Here is a 14,493-nt window from a genome sequence, read left to right as displayed (position 1 = left end):
AAATAATAATTTATGTAATTAATAATAAACAAGAAATGTTTGTTCTTATGAGCTAAAGAAATCCAAAGACTAGGGAATGAAAAACTAGATTTTTCTTTATACAGAAGATCATTTTTTGCATGAGAAGACAGGTAGAGTAACCAAATCCTCTATCCCAGTATTGTTCCAGGCAGGGGATTATAAGAAAACTATTAAGTTATTTGAGATCTAAGAAAATATATTCAGTTTCCCAGTTTTTTTTTTTCACTGTCAAGGACCCAGCCACTTGAGGAATTATGCTAACTAGAAAAGCTGCCAATGCCTTTTGCTTTGGGCTTTACTTGATTTGCTTATCCTACTCTTGAAGCCTGCTATATGTAACTGAGGCCTTGTCTGCATGTCCTCATTCCAAATGCCTGCCACAGTAGATAGAGCCTTTCCTCTGAAGCTGACTAGTCTCAGGGCAGACTCAAGGATGTGGGGTAGGGAGCCTGCCTTCCGGCAGCATTTCCAGAAACTCATTTCTCCCCTTAAAGTACATTTTCCATCTCATTTACCAGTTTTAGAAGACACTGAACCTCTGTCTAAATCTAAATTCACAGAGCCAATCTCTTTACGGATTTCAATGCAGTAAAAATGCAGTTTGCAAAATTACTTTTCACTGTACTGAGGACAATTTTAAATTTAGATAGTTTTCTTATCTTGCATGGGTAATTTCCAAAGCTTTGTGCTATAGACAATTCAATTTCACATGTATATTAAGGCCAAATTTTCATTTTCTGCCAAAGTTAATAACCTTGTCTATTCTTTCAGAGTGACTTGGTGTTAGTAATTCTACAAGCTGCTGATCAGATGTACCAATACTTAAGCTTTGTAGACATAAGTGTACAAAACCTGTACGTGGGTAAGAAAACAATTCTGCTTTTCACAAATGATCAATGTCAAGAGCTTCTTCTAGAATTAGGTCCTTAATAGGCTTCATCTCCATCCATACCAGGCACCTGCAGGCAGTCCGTTTAAATTGTTACCCTTTCATTTTGCCCTCCTGTTCCCATCACTGCCTGTACTCCCCTAATTAAGTTATGTAGGCACCGAGGCCAGATAATGACATGACTGAGATCTGAGAAAATAAAAAGTGATTAAATACAAGCCCAATGAAGGTTTTCCTTTTCAGACCTTTGTCTCTTATTATCAGCAATTCCTCTTGGCCTAAACACTTAACAAACAAAACCCATTAAGGTGTGCAATTTTAAGGTTTGATGCATTTCTCATGAAAAGCAGGTAATCATTTCTCAAGTCTCACAATATTTCATTTAGATGAAATTTTTTTTTTTCTTTTTTGATCAGCAGAGAATTAGCTTTCCATCACCTCAGGTTCTATTTCTCTCTGTCTTTTCATTCTGGGCCTCTGTGTCTGCATATTTTGATGAAGCAATCTTCTGTAGGTTGTAGTTTACAGTGCCTACCTTCTTCCCTGCTACAAGACACTAAAGGATGAAAAGGGTTTCAAGTGAGGAGTGCTGCTGCCAATCAGAAAAATCCTCCTGGACAACCTATTACAAATCAGCCTAGGTCAGGAAAATAAGACAAAATGCCTAAGTCAAAGACATTTAATGCCTCATCAATATTTTATACCCCAGGTGGCCTAATTTAGTAATAGAAAAAATGGGGGAATTGCCTGTGACCAAATATCTTGAACTTGATTCTTATGATCTTCTAACCTTTGACAATATTCACGCATATAACAACACCTTTGCATAAATACTGAAGGCTGAGCGATGATTGGCAAAGTGGGAAATAAAAACACAACTTCAAGGGCTCTGCAGGGTAAACTCATCCAGTCCTTATGTGTACTCACAACCGTGGCCTCAGTCCATGCTTTTAAAAACTCTTTTCAAAATGTAATTTTTCTCAAAATAAATTTGTTCTTCATGGAAGAAGTCAAACAGTACTATAAGGCTTAATATGCATTTGCAGTCTCCTGCCCCAGTCTATTCCTGTCTCCCAGAAGCAACCGCTTTCAATCATTTTATCTATTTGCTCTAATATCTGCCTCCATATTTCTAATAATATGCTGTGTACTTTCTCTTGATTTTTCTTTATCAGTTATTTTTGATTCACATCCCACTCTGGAAGATAAGGATTTAGCTCTTATAATAGACACTGCTAAGTGGTCCCCCCAAATCTATCTCCCTCTTCTCTAAACAATACTGCCCTGGCTTTTAGCTAGGCACATGGCGGCCCAGAACAGTCTCCTTTGCAGATGGGTATGGCCATGTGCATGGGTAAGTTCTGACCAATAAGACACAGTGGGAATAATGGGGGTAAATTCAGAAAATGTTCTTGAAGGGAGGGGACCTGCCATTTCTTCCTTCCTGGCTGGAATGCAGATGTGATGGTGTAGCTGGGGCAGCCATTTTAGACCATGACGTGGCAGCTCTGTGATGAGGATGGTAAAGCATCAAGATCAAAGAAGCTTAGAACCCGAAGGACTGTGAAGCTGCCACACACCGATTGCCTTACGCAAGACAGAAATTCTGTTGTGTTAAAGCCACTGTTATTTTAGGTGCATTCCCCTTATGCTAGTAAGCCTACTCCTAAAGAATACAGCTCTCTTCAAAGCTGGGGAGGTAGGCTGAAGGTAGACCACATAGGGTCTTGTAAACCAGCTCAGGATTATGGGTTTTATTTGAAAAGCACCATTCAAGAGCATAATTAAATTTGTGTTTTTAAAAGTTCACCGTAATTGAACTGTAGGGTTTGGAAAAGAGTATATGGCACAGTGGATGCAGGAGGAGCAATTTCAGGAGGATAGTTCAGGAGCACAAGCGAGAGACAAGAGTAGCTGCAGCAGAGATGATGTGAGACTGAACTGGAAAGATACTTGTCTTGGAAGGTAAAAGTCAACAGAACCTGGTGGGGAACGACTGAGAGGGAAATATCAAGATGACTCCCAGATGCCTAACTTCAACAGCTAGATGGGCAATGGTGCCGTCCTCTGAGATGGCAAACACCTCTAGGGCAGGGCCAGTTGTATCCATTCATAAACTCATCTCCAAATACGATTCCAGTCCCTAAAGGACATTTAATATAATGAGAAAGAATGTTTCTTACTGGCTTCTAGGATAACAACCATCAAAACTGGTCACGAGGCCCAATACAGGATGATGAACGGAGTTTAAACTTTTTAATGTTTTTTTCTTTAATCACAGAATATGTTACTTAATCAAGAATATTCTTGGGCTTAAATCTGAGCAGCAGATAAAATGTCCTTCTATACTGTTTGCTAAGCAAAAGGCAGACTAATCAAGATTTGCTTCCTTCTTCTACCCCTTTCACCTCTTCTTGAGACCAGAAAAGATTGAAATGAGATTTAAAATTGATTGAATTTAATTGTAAAAATATGCTCCAAATTGTTTTAGACTTCAGAATTATTTTGTTAAAAAAATGGAAGACCACCCTACCTTTTATGAATCTGGATGAAGTTTGACATTTTCATTGATATAAAATTTAAGTTAAATATTCTTCTATTTTTTAGCTGGTCCACTCCATGATAATGACTGTCACAAAGCCATGAAAACTCATGCTTTTGGTCTTAATTTTACTATCTTGTTAGATTTGCTCATATAAATGACTTAAACATTCTGATATATTTAAAAAAGAAAATAATCCACCTGAAGAGAGATATGCTGAGAAATCAGTAAAGCAAAATCGAATCCATTATTTTCCCATTAATTCTCAAGTCATTAAAGGTGACTTTACAATAAATATTTGGATAATATCCTAATTCTGTTAAGTAATGAGTACCTTCCTTCAGGAACAAGAGATTATTCCTACTCTGGATGATGTCTTACTTTATTTCCCAGAGGGTATAGGAAAGTTGTTAGAGGGATATCATCTCTATTTTACATGCAAAACCAGACAAATTTAAGTAATATCAGTAAAGTACCATTTAGAATTAAGCATGTGAAGTCAGTAATTGTTTTAGAAATGGTATGTTAATTCCATAGTTATTCACAGCCTTGGAAGCTGACTTGGTGGAGAAGGGACAGACAGGTGGGCAGAGTATCCGCTCTATCCCAGGGGAAAAAAAACACCATCAGGAAGTAGTTACGGGTGGGGTGTGGACTGAAAGCGGAGCTTCATTTGTGGGAAGCCCGAAATGGAGCAAATGCAGAGAGTACTCCCAGCACGTGGAATTATCTGAGCAAATCCTCGTGGACAAGAAGACTAGAGGATGACCTGGTTAGGCTGGACTCCTTGGGGGTTCAAATTATTAAAAACTAGACATAGAAATTTAGATCTGATGTTAATCGACTGTCAGTTTATGTAGAGGAGGAGTATTCAAAAACAGCAACTTTCAAAGATAAATTTGGCTACATGTGTTAGTCCAGGTCCTCTAGGATGGGACTGAATATATAGGACTTTATTAGGGACATATATAACATGAAGAGTACTGCAGGGCACCATACCAGCAATTGCATGCTTTGGCTTGGAAGTGACCTCTTCTGGTCCAGGGGTTCCACCCGGAGCCCCTGGACCAGAAGAGGTGGCCTCATCTAACTACAATGAAGTTGAGAGGTCTTGTCCTCCCGGGACCCCAGAAGGAGAGGGACAACCCGATATGGACGAGCACTAGAAGTGTCTAACACGGGGCCTGGCAGGGAGGTGGCAGAAAGAGGGAGCCAGACCTTGGACAGGTCAGGTTTGAGATGTTCATTAGACATCCAAGTGAAGATGTCAAGTAGGCAGCTGGATATATGAGTCTGAGTTCGGGGAAGAGAGGCTGGACAAATGTCCTCCAAAAAATGAGAAAAGAACCTACTAATCTCGTGTGATCTCAGAGGCCGGTAGAAACCCAGATATCTGTTACTTTGACCTTATAACTCCTGGAGCCTGTTTGGTTGCTCAGAACTGCAGTGTCCAATGTGACAGATTCTAACCATAAGTATCTATAGAAACTTAAGTTAGTTAAAGGTAAACAGATTTAAAATTCAGTTTCTCAGTCATACTAGCCACATTTCAAATGCTTGATAGCCACATGTGGCTAGTGGCTGTGTATGGACAGCAAAGAAACTATCCATCACAGCAGAATGGTCTAAGGACAGCACTGTTTTGAACACCAGGGACAGATGTCATTCTTTATAAGAAGTTCAGGATGTCTGGCACTGCCTCACAGCTCATCCCACGAATCTCTTGGTTTTGAAATGTTGAAAACTAATTTACTTGAAAGACAAAAACAAATAAAACTTTGCTGTAACAGGAATATGTCCTGGCTTTCAGTATGGAAGCTCTGAACCACATTTTTTCTATTCTGTTTCCTTCTGTAGCTACAACTCTGGGAAGGGAGGGTAAATTGTTTAGGGACACTTCTAAATCTGCAGTTTCCTTACTCAGCTGCTTATCCCCAGTAGTACTATAAATATAGCCAGCTGTTGAGAAGTAATTAATACGAAGCCTTTGGATTTCTGAGGGATCATTAGTCCTATTCATCTTGACCAATCAAGACCTCGATGCATCTCAAACGTCTATGGAGATGATACAAATCTCCACAGATGTAAGAAGCTCTCAAAGCACTTCTCTGTAATTCTGCATTTTAGAGATGATTCCTTAACATTATTCACTTATTTTACCACCAGCCTACACTGATGTAAAAACCTTTGGTACTTCAGATCTGCAAGTTATTTCCTTGTAGGTTAGGTGCTTTTGAAGACTCTCTTCATGTACTCTGGTGGGAAAAATCATGTTCAGATTACGGGTACTGCTGGAGCCACTAGAGATGTTCAGCTAATGCCCAAGAATGGGTCTTAATAGTTTTGAGTGATACGGAGACAAGAACTTCCTAAAGGCGGGGGCATGGGTTGTTCCAACCTAAGTTTCAAATAAACTGTTCCCTAGTTGAAACTTTAAAGGCTCATTAATTAATTTTTTTTCCTTTCAGATGAATGGAAATATAAAAAATGAAAGTTTTCTCTGATTAACCCCATACAGCATGATCACCTGCTTTTTAGCAGGTTGGTACTTTCTAGTGTGCTGTTCTGTAACTGTCTAAATTTTGTTTGTGTTTTGAGTGTGTGTGTTGAGTGTGTGTTTCCATTTCTTTAACTAAATGACAGGGTCTTCAGGGCAGGATTCCCATTCCTAGTCACTGCAGTTACTCTCCACAAAGCCTGGATGTAAACACTACACCGACTAGTGCATCCAGTCAGTCTTCAGATTAAAGCCAGGCACAGTGCTGGCTTTCCAAATACTCTAGTACTTTTAATACAGGTAACGTGGGGAGGAAACTAGTTGTGACTCCACACCCTTAATTTAATAATATTGGCCCAAAGAAGCGGAAATGTAAATTAAGAAAGGCAATGAGCACGCTGAAGATGTGTCTTCTTTTCTCTGTTATCTATTTCCAGAGCTAAATAGGAAAAGAGATGAAAATTTAAAAAAAGGAGATATATACTTTCCTCCTTTCTTCCCTCAGTGCCCTACAGTGTACTGCTTTGTAACTGTCAAATTAGGAAGAGCTCCTAGTCTTTTATTCAGACTACCATAATAGGTGATAACTCCTTCGGCATAGTAGTCATTAAGAAGCACGGGTTCACGAATCACTGCCTGGGATTGAAGCCTAGCTCTGCCACTTCCCAGCTGTGAGATCTTACCCCACTTACTAAACCTTTCTGTGCCTGAGCATCTTTATCTATAAAATGAAAATAGCAGTAGCTACTCCACAGTTACTGTAAATCATTCTGATCAGTACAATAGTCCCTAGCACATAGTAACTACTCAATAAATGTCCAAACCCCATTAGACTGTGAATCTCCATGAGTGTTGAATGAGTCACTTTGTCTCATCACTGATGCCTGATCTAAAGGGACAGAAAGTACAGAGGGAACCATATTCTTCCTCTTCCCATTTCCTGCCTCTCTCCTCCCTCACTGGCTCCTCAGACTGGGGAGAATTAGCAAAGTGTTCCCTATATATGTACCATGTTGAGCTTTCTGGGAGTCTTCCCACATCACGCGCTCTCTCTTCTCAATCATGTTTCTCATGTCATAATCCATTCTTTGGCTGTCCAGATGTTCTTTGAGTCTAGGGAGGTAAATTCAAATCGGGTGCAAGAAGAAGGAAGCCCACTTTATGTCCAGGTCTAAACAGTATGCTCTTTACTCAGCTTTACCAGGTGTAAAGTGAATATTACGAGCCCTGTCTCATTTCTGAGTTCATGCTCGATTGCATCAGAGGTTGAAGGGAAAGAGATGTGACTGACTCTTTTACATCCTAAAAGACATGAAATGAGTTGGATTCCCACCCTTTCCCCATTCCACCTAGTTATGTTTGTTATTGTTTTTAGTTTGCTTAGATGGTAGCTAGAGTAGTAACAGGAGGCTACTCTCCATTCATTCATTCATTTGTTCATTCAACAAATATTTATTAAGCACCAACTATGGACCTGGCATTGTATTAACTGCTGAAGTTAATGGAATGAAAATGACAAGACAGGCCTCAGCCTCCTGGTGCTGTCCGTAAAAATCAAATGCTTAGATGTCTTCTTTCTGTACCTCTTCCTACTTCTTCTGATCTGTCTACAAACATTCTCATCCTGCTCTGTGCTTCATCCAAGCACACTGGTGATATCGAAACCCTCCAGCTGTTTCAAGCTTGTGTCTCAGCCATTTAAGATTACTGACAGCACAGTGAAATCAGCACCATATAAAGTGCAGGCACAAAGAAAGCAGGCGACATTCTTGGTGCACTCATCTGTCTAGCAGTCACTGTGAAGAGCTCTAATAGACCCGGTGTAGGTCCACGCCACTGATGCCTTCTGTTGGTCCTAACAGTTTAGTGCTTCTCATAAAGGTGAAGGACACTTGGTCAGGGCTCAGATTAGACAATGAAATGCTGGCTCTGATGAAGAGCTACTGATAAGAATATCAAATTGCAAAGAAAAGACACCTGGCCAGTGCAATTCCTTTCAAACAAGTCTGGTATCTGCAGAAACTAAGACCCACATGCTAAAGCTGTAGCTCAGAGGCTATACCTTTGGCAGATCAGAGGAACAGCATCTTGAAACACTTTAATAACTTGCATTTAGAGTGTGAGTTAATATTACTCTGGGGATTATGCTGCATATCCTCTTATTTCAAATGTTATCTAATACTTGAAAAGAGGAAATGTATGCCAATCTTAGCCTCATTAACTTTGTGAGTTGGTTATAGAAGACTGGGTCATGTCTTCTGGAACTAAAGCCCCTAGAGTCCTGTGTATATTTTTTAAGTGTGAGCTGATCATCATTTCTCTTGGGAATTATCATAGTTAAGAGTAGGAAAAAGTGCAGTTAAATGAGGGCTAGCACTTTCCCTCATTCTCTCTTAAAGATACTAGTGAGATCAGCCATCCCTTGGGTTTACTTAACTTTCCTACTTTGTTATCTGTGAGGGAAGCGATCTTTCCTACTAAATGCTTACTTCAAACACGAGAATACTTCATCTGCTCGTTTAATCCTTTATAACAGCAATTCCTCAACAGTGTTTCATGTTTTCCATTTTATAAAGCACTTTAAAATCTTCTCCACCCTAGAACAGATATACTTCAAACAAAACCCAGGTGGCAGGGGGCGTCATGCTCTCTGGTGAGTCCCCAGAGATCCCTGGACACCACCTACCATCACTTAATAGCTGGCCTTTAGATTTGATCTTAAGGGGCTTCCATGCCTGCTATTTTTCTACACTGTCTGCTATATGCACAGGCATAAAGAACCAAATGGCTTCCCTTAGCCCCCAAACTGGGATCACGCAGCAAAGAATTCTTGAAAATCTACCAGGATAGGATTAAGGCTAAAAAAGAACAACTCAATGCTTACTGCTGGTGTATGTCATACATCAATATCATGATGCGCTGCACTTCAGTGTATTAAGTTTTATAAAGGAGGACTTCGGTGAAAAGAACTGAGGCTGTTTATTTCAAATATCGCTTATAAACAGTTGCAAGAGCTACTGATTGCTTTCAGACTAGGGGTAATATTTTACTCAAGAGGATCCTCAACATGCCTTTTCAAATACAAGCAATTATGAGGAAAAGCTTCTGTTTTGGCCGAGTTAATTTTCTATCCTGAAACCACACTGAATATATTAAATCAGGATTAGGAAGGGGAAAAACACATTCTATGGAACAATGCTGGAGATTACACTTTTCTAGCTGCCAATGCCCATAAATCTTTCTAGGGTTTCCTCTGTGTCCAGTTCCAAACAACTTTTTCCTGTAGACATTTTAATAGTAATTACTGTTGCCTGTCTAACAAGCTATGTTTCCCTCTAGCTTTCCAAATCCCTGTCATGTTTGAGCAGGGCTTATTCTAATTTTTTTTCCTAAAACACTTAAAATTGACTAGTCATTAGCCATTTCTAAAAAGTTTGTATATCAAGAGCATCATCATATAGGTATCACTCAAATTATTCCATCTTACAGCTTCTGTGTAGATCTTCTTCACTTACAAAATGCATGGAGTAAACCAGAATGTAGGAGTGGAAAGTAACACACATACACACACACACTCACACTCTCATGGGGTAAAGAGCAGGGTTCTAAAGCCAGGCTTGCTGCCTTGAATCTTATCTTTGGCACTTACTAGCTGTGTAACCTTGAGCAAGGTACTCAGCTTCACTTTGCTTCAGACATCTCATCTGTGAAATGAGGATGTGAACAGTATCTACACCACAGAGTTGTTCTGAGATTTAGATGTGTTATTTAATGCAAAGCACTTACATCAGTGCCTGGCATTAACATTAATTACTGGCATACATGCACACACCCCCTGGCTTCCGTCATTCAAATGTCAATCCTATTAACATTTTATTAACAAGAATCATGTTTTAATCTTTACTCCTGTCTTTCCACAGTCAAATGATGACAACACTGCATAATGATGATCCCCATTCCTTTAGGAACCAAAATTCATTCAATCAATGTATTTTATTATTAAAGTATTGAATTCTTGTTTTTTGAACATTAATGTATAGTAATAATTTGTTAACTCTCAGTTACTAACTGAAAAATTGATTATTCATGACACTTCATTCCTGAATAAGTAACAGAGAGGATTTACGGTAATAACTGCTTCATTTGCCAATACGAGACAGCTGTGGGGTTTTAAAAATTCTTCCCTCCTTTCCTTCCTAAGGGTCTCAAGGCATTTTACCTCTCTGCTGTGAATAAAAATAAAGGTAAAAGCCAAGAATACAGCTTATAAAACTGCACTATGACAACCCACATGTATAAATAAATATGCAGGCTTTGGAGAAGATGATGTCTGAATCCTATTAAAAGCTTATGTGAACCACTCTCATCACTCTATTATATCCTCTGGTTCATTTAAAAATAAAAGCCAACATTATTTCAGCTGTAAAATAGTTTGTGAAATGAATGTTTATTTTCTAAAGCAATGATTTGCTTCTTTTAAATTTCAACTTAAACTTGTATGTATCACCCTTACCTATAAAGCATTATATTGTTTTCTAAAGCACATACAACACACAAAGGTGGTCTAGCACACATTCCAATAAGGACCCTGTCACTAATTATCTCAATTTTTTATGGAAAACAAACAAACAAACAAACAAACAGAAAATGGGAAAAAATGACATGAGTCCAGTTATTCAGTTTGAAGTACATATGTAACATTAAAAACATCTGGGTGCTTCCTCTCTTCAATAAAACTCTTTCAAGATCAAGTGAGTAACTGAGACAAATCTAGGCATAGCATGAATGAGGTATGATGAAGTTGGGCAGCCTAGCTGTGTAGTTTCCTTTAGAGTCATAAACCGGAAACACAGATGCATTATTATGGGGTGCACTATGGATTGATAAATGTTTCAAACACATTAAGGACTTCGAACTACAATCCTGCAGCCTGTGGAACAAAAAACACATTCACAGAAACACAGACAAGATGACAAGGCAGAGGGCTATGTACCAGATGAAGGAACAAGATAAAACCCCAGAAAAACAACTAAATGAAGTGGAGATAGGCAACCTTCCAGAAAAAGAATTCAGAATAATGATAGTGAAGATGATCTAGGACCTCAGAAAAAGAGTGGAGGCAAAGATTGAGAAGATGCAAGAAATGTGTAACAACGACGGAGAAGAATTAAAGAACAAACAAACAGAGATGAACAATACAATAACTGAAATGAAAAATACACTAGAAGGGGGCTTCCCTGGTGGCTCAGTGGTTGAGAGTCCGCCTGCCGATGCAGGGGACACGGGTTCGTGCCCTGGCCCGGGAAGATCCCACATGCCGCGGAGCAGCTGGGCCCGTGAGCCATGGCTGTTGAGCCTGCGCGTCCGGAGCCTGTGCTCCGCAACGGGAGAGGCCACAACAGTGAGAGGCCCGCGTACTGAAAAAAAAAAAAAATACACAAGAAGGAATCAATAGCAGAATAACTGAGGCAGAAGAACGGAAAACTGACCTGGAAGACAAAATAGTGGAATTCACTGCTGCAGAAGAGAATAAAGAAAAAAGAATGAAAAGAAATGAAGAGAGCCTAAGAGACCTCTGGGACAACATTAAACACAACATTCACATTATAGGGGTCCCAAAAGGAGAAGAGAGAGAGAAAGGACCAGAGAAAATATGTGAAGAGATTATAGTCGAAAACTTCCCCAACATGGGAAAGGAAATAGCCACCCAAGTCCAGGAAGCACAGCGAGTACCATACAGGATAAACCCAAGGAGAAAAATGTCGAGACACATAGTAATCAAATTGGCAAAAATTAAAGACAAAGAAAGATTATTGAAAGCAGCAAGGGAAAAATGAAAAATAACATACAAGGGAACTCCCATGAGGTTAACAGCTGCTTTCTCAGCAGAAACTCTACAAGCCAGAAGGGAGTGACATGATATACTTAAAGTGATGAAAGGGAAGACCTTACAACCAAGATTACTCTACCTGGCAAGGATCTCATTCAGATTATATGGAGAAATCAAAAGTTTTACAGACAAGCAAAAGCTAAGAGAATTCAGCACCACCAAACCAGCTCTACAACAAATGCTACAGGAACTTCTCTAAGTGGGAAACACAAGAGAAGAAAAGGATCTACAAAAACAAACCCAAAACAATTAAGAAAATGGCCACAGGAACATACATATCATTACCTTAAACGGGAACGGATTAAATGCTCCAACCAAAAGAAACAGGCTTCCTGAATGGATACAAAAACAAGACCCATATATATGCTGTCTCCAAGAGACCCACTTCAGACCTAGCGACACATACAGACTGAAATTGAGGGGATGGAAAAACATATTCCATGCAAATGGAAATCAAGAGAAAGCTGGAGTAGCTATACTCATATCAGAAAAAAATAGACTTTAAAATAAAGAATGTTACAAGAGACAAGGAAGGACACTACATAATGATCAAGGGATCAATCCAAGAAGATGATATAACAATTATAAATATATATGCACAGAACACAGGAGCACCTCAACACATAAGGCAACTGCTAACAGCTCTAAAAGAGAAAATCAACAGTAACACAATAATAGTGGGGGACTTTAACACCTCACTTACACCAATGGACAGATCATCCAAAATGACAGTAAATAAGGAAACAGAAGCTTTAAATGACACAATAGACCAGATAGATTTAATTGATATTTATAGGATATTCCATCCACAAACAGCAGATTACACTCCTCCTCAAGTGCGCAAGGGAACGTTCTCCAGGATAGATCACATCTTGGGTCACAAATCAAGCCTCAGTAAATTTAAGAAAATTGAAATCATATTAAGCATCTTTTCTGACCACAATGCTTTGAGACTAGAAATGAATTACAAGGAAAAACATGTAAAAAATACAAACACATGGAGGCTAAACAATACGTTACTAAACAACCAAGAGATCACTGAAGAAATCAAAGAGGAAGTCAAAAAATACCTAGAGACAAATGACAATGAAAACACAATGATCCAATACCTATGGGATGCAGCAAAAGCAGTTCTAAGAGGGTAGTTTATAGCTATAAGAGCCTACGTCAAGAAACAAGAAAAATTTCAAGTAAACAATCTAACCTTACAGCTAAAGGAACTAGAGAAAGAAGAACAAACAAAACACAAAGTTAGCAGAAGGAAAGAAATCATAAAGATCAGAGCAGAAATAAATGAAATGGAAACAAAGAAAACAATAGCAAAGATCAATAAAACTAAAAGCTGGTTGAGAAGATAAACAAAGTTGATAAACCATCAGCCAGACTCATCAAGAAAAAGAGGGAGAGGACTCAAATCAATAAAATTAGAAATGAAAAAGGAGAAGTAACAACTGACCCTGCAGAAATACAAAGGATCATGAGACTACTATAAGCAACTCTCTATGCCAATAAAATGGACAACTTGTAAGAAATGGACAAATTTTTAGAAAGGTATAACCTTCCAAGACTGAACCAGGAAGAAACAGAAAATATGAACAGACCAATCACAAGTAATGAAATTGAAACTGTGATTAAAAATCTTCCAACAAACAAAAGTGCAGGACCAGATGGCTTCAGAGGTGAATTCGATCAAACATTTAGAGAAGAGCTAACACCCATCCTTCTCAAACTCTTCCAAAAAATTGCACAGGAAGGAACACTCCCAAACTCATTCTATGAGGCCAACATCACCCTGATACCAAAACCAGACAAAGATACTACACAAAAAGAAAATGACAGACCAATATCACTGATGAATATAGATGCAAAAATCCTCAACAAAATACTAGCAAACAGAATCCAACAACACATTAAAAGGATCATACAGGGCTTCCCTGGTGGCGCAGTGGTTGAGAGTTTGCCTGCCGATGCAGGGGATACGGGTTCGTGCCCGGTCCAGGAAGATCCCACATGCCGCGGAGCCGCTAGGCACGTGAGCCATGGCCACTGAGCCAACGCGTCCGTGGCCTGTGCGCCACAACAGGAAGGGCCACAACAGTGAGAGACCCGCGTACCCACCCAACCCCCCCCAAGAAAAGGATCATACACCATGATCAAGTGGGATTTGTTCCAGGGATGCAAGGATTCTTCAAAATACACAAATCAATCAATGTGAAACACCATATTAAGAAACTGAAGAATAAAAACCATATAATCATCTCAAAAGATGCAGAAAAAGCTTCTGACAAAATTCAACACCCATTTATGATAAAAACTCTCCAGAAAGTGGGCATACAGGGAACCTACCTCAACACAATAAAGGCCATATACAACAAACCCACAGCAAACATCATTCTCAATGGTGAAAAACTGAAAGCATTTACTGTAAGATCAGGAACGAAACAAGGATGTCCACTCTCACCACTATTATTCAACATAGTTTTGGAAGTCCTAGCCACAGCAATCAGAGAAGAAAAAGAAATAAAAGGAATGCAAATTGGAAAAGAAGAAGTAAAACTGTCACTGTTTGCAGATGACATGATACTGTACATACAGAATCCTAAAAGTGCCACCAGAAAACTACTAGAGCTAATCAATGAATTTGGTAAAGTTGC

At 39.1% G+C, this 14,493-nt stretch overlaps 1 protein-coding gene across 2 annotated transcripts in view; it reads right to left on the bottom strand.

The window, feature by feature from the left end:
* The window catches only part of LANCL1 (LanC like glutathione S-transferase 1), a 44,102-nt gene that overhangs the window by 19,569 nt on the left and 10,040 nt on the right, over positions 1 to 14,493 (bottom strand). The window lies entirely within an intron of this gene.

Source organism: Delphinus delphis, chromosome 7 (genome assembly GCF_949987515.2).
Source record: "Delphinus delphis chromosome 7, mDelDel1.2, whole genome shotgun sequence".
NCBI lineage: Eukaryota > Metazoa > Chordata > Mammalia > Artiodactyla > Delphinidae > Delphinus > Delphinus delphis.
This window is presented reverse-complemented; position numbering and strand designations above follow the sequence as displayed.